Genomic DNA, 3,459 nt, shown 5'->3' on the forward strand with positions numbered 1-3,459 from the left:
ACCCAAAAAAAAAAAAAAAAAAAAAAAAAAAAAAAAAAAAAAAGAAAATGAAAAAAAAAAGTGTGCGTGCGGGTTTTGGTTGTTGTTTTATTTTTTTTTTTCTCTTCTGCCCAGCGAACTCGCTCGAGTCTCTGGAAGAGGAAGGAAAATCAACAACACACACACACACACACAAAAAAAAGCATTAAAAAAAAAAGCCGAAAAACAGCGGAACTAGATCTGGAAAAAAAAATTGAAGAAGAAGAGGAAAAAAGGCAGTTCCCGGCTCCTGGGACTCCCGGTCTGCGGAGGGGAGACAGTAGGTCCTTATTTTTTGTTGTTGTTGTTGCAGCGAGGGAGAGCGAGCGAGGGAGCGAACCCTCCCGGTAAAGTCCTTCCCGACACTAAAATAGAAACAAAAGCCGGCGCGGGGCTGCGCGGAGCGGCGCGGGGCGCGGCGGGGCAGGGGCTGCCCTCACACCCCCCCGGGCCCTGGTTGCGCCCCTGCGGGGCCGATCGGGCTACGCGCTCCGCGGACGGCGCTGGGGCGAGGGTTGCTCATGGCTAAAGGAGCCGGAGTGGAAACGGTTAGATCTTGTCCTGATCTCTGTAAAACTGTGACTATCTCACATGTCCTTCCTGCTCTGATCCGCCCGCTAATGAGCCAAGCCCCCTTGATTGCTGATTTTACGCGTTTCAGACCAATTGTGGATCTGCATAGGCGTGGTTTTGACAGCTCCGGCCAAGCTCCTTTCCAGATCTTCGGACTGTTTTGCTTCAAGGGGCCCCCCTCTGTTGTGAACTGCAGAGAACTTGGATAATACTTTTGGAGAGCAGGAAGAAGGTGGGGAAATGAGATAAGAGAAAAGGCAGATTTGTAGCTACATCTTCCCCATTTCCCAAAGAGAAAGAAAAGTCAAATTAAAGAAGAAAAGCAAAATGGAACAGGACAGAAGATTGAAGGGGAAAATGAAGTAGAGAGACTTTTAGCAGAAGACAACGATCATGCCAGTCAGCAAAGTGGCCTACAGTCAGCAAAGTGGCCTACACTTAATAAGACAACTTTCAAACCTCAGAACTTCTTATCACCTGATGACTGTTTAAATGCTTATATGAAATTAACTTGGTGCCCATAGCCTGATTCTCAGTAGATGCCTGTTGTATTCATTGTCACTGGAAGCGGCAGCTTTATTAAATGAAGAACTCAATGAATGGTCAGAGACCAATTTTTTTTTTTTTTTTTCCTGCTAGTTCCAGTCCTTTAAAGCCAGATTTCATAAACATAAGGGAGAAAATTTATGTTCCTGGATGTCTGCGTGCTGTGGACAGAGGCCTCGGTCACCAAGACTGGCCCGTTCAGTGCTAAACTTCACACATATTCATTATGAAAACCAGAACTTCACTCATTTGACTGGCAAACCTACTGCAGGTGGCTTCACCTTTGAGAAAACTGTGTCAGCTGTGCTGGGATTGTCAGAGAGTCACTGTTCTGGAGTTAACAGCTAAGAGAAAAACAGGTTTCAAAAGAATTCAGAGTCATCACTAACTTCTAACTGCAAGATGTTCTAGATACAGCAAGGGTTTCTATGATGGTGTTTCAGAAGGAAGCAGAAGGCATTCAGGATGGGGTGGTGGTTTGGAAGTTTGGCTGAGGAAGTTAATTGTGAACAGTTGTGTGGCTGATGTGCTCATTAGCTTGGCTATACGCCAAACCAGCTTTGATTTTCAATGTAAAGCCCACGATTTGTACAGTTGAAATGTTATTAAATTCTAACACGGAGGTGTAGGGAAGGACGAAGGTGGTACAACTGTCACCTACCTGAAGTCTCCGGACAAGTCCCGTGCATGAGGCCAAACATATTGCCACAAGCCTTACTGACAGCTGCCATCTTCCTCTCATTGTCCAGGGGTGGCATCGTCCCACGGCGGGGGCGACTTTCCCGCGGACACCTCGGCCGCCTCTTCGCGGGGAGACGCGGGGCCCGACCCGTCGGGGCCTGGAGGCAACCGGGTCCCCGCCAGGAAAGGACCTCTCCTCCGGCCCAGGGCCTGGGACCCCCGGCTCTCGCCTGCAGAATAAAACCGAATCAGAGCAGCCTTGTCTCCCCGACCCTCTGTAGCGGCTCCCGCCGATGGGACAGCCGGGGTGGGGGGCTAACGGGGACCGGGGGGCCCATTGCCCGGGGCAGGTCCGGCCGCGACCCCCCCCGGCCCGACGGGCGCGGAGCCGAGCCAGGAGCCTTCTCCCATGGACGGGGCGGGCGGCTCAATGCCCGCGGCCGGGCGAAACCCCGCGTCGCCCCGTCCTCCCCGTCCGCCACCGGGCACCGGGCAGGGAGAGATGAGGTTTTACCTCCCGAGGCCAGCCCTGCCCCGGGGGATCGGGGCCGAGAGGTGTCCCCGCACCGTCCCCTTCCCGGGGAGGGTTTCTCCGCCCTCCCCGGGGTGCTGGCAGCGCTCGGGGCCACCGTGCCCGGTTCCCGGGAGCCTCCCTGGCCGCCTGCGGGCCCGGGCTGGGACGGCGACGGGGGATCCGTCCTGGGTCAGACCCGGGGGGGACCGTCCCGTCCCGTCCCGGCCGCCCCCTCGCCCCACCCGCTCCGCAGCGCGGCCCCGTTCGCTCTTCTCCTTTCATCTCTGCCCATCTCCACTCATCATCCCTTTTCTATTTTTAGCCGGTAGACTTAGGCCTTGGCGCCAGGCCGTTTAAGACCTGTCAAAGTCCTTCATATTTCCCTCATGTCACATGGACCTTTCGCTCCCTTCCCCGCGCCATGCGAGGGCCGTAATTTGGATCTGTGAGCTGGTGAGCAAATGCAATTTGCTCTTCTCCATCGCTGTGTTGTCTCCGTGACCCCAGCCAGCAGGACGGCTGGTGTCCTGTCCGGGGCACTTACACAAATTGCGGGTGATTGATGAAAAATAACAATTCTCACAAGCAGCCGGGGCCTCCGCCTTCCCCTCCTCCCCGGCTCCACCGGCCCGCGGCGGCTCCGCGCCCCGGGGAGGGCTCCCCCCCGACGGGGCTGAACGGGGCGCATCGCCCGCGGGCGCTGAGGCTCCGGGCGAAAGGGGTTTTCCCTGTGCTGAGGGCAAGCCGTCGCCCCCCCGCCCCTTCCCAGCCCTGATGCCACGGCGAGGGACTCCCCCGAGGGCTCGGGGAGGGCAGGAGAGGCCGCTCGCACCTTCCCGAGCTGGGGCGGGAGGGGGGGGGGACACACACGCAAGAAGGGGTGGGAAAGGGATGTGCCGTGGAGGGAGGGGGACGCTCCGAGCTCCTGCTCCGGGACAGCCAGACCTGGGGACGTCTGTCACCTCCGGAGTGAACCCACAGGTCGGGCTGGGGAGCTCCGTTCCCGGCAGGAGCCTTTCGCCCCCGCGGGAGAGGCCCCGACGGGTGCCGGGCCCCCGAGGGACTCGACGGCTCCCCCCCAGCACCCGGGGTCCCTCTCTCGGTCCGGCTCGCCCCCCCCCCCCCCC

Source organism: Calidris pugnax, unplaced genomic scaffold (assembly GCF_001431845.1).
Source record: "Calidris pugnax isolate Ruff unplaced genomic scaffold, ASM143184v1 scaffold45, whole genome shotgun sequence".
Classification (NCBI taxonomy): Eukaryota; Metazoa; Chordata; class Aves; order Charadriiformes; family Scolopacidae; genus Calidris; species Calidris pugnax.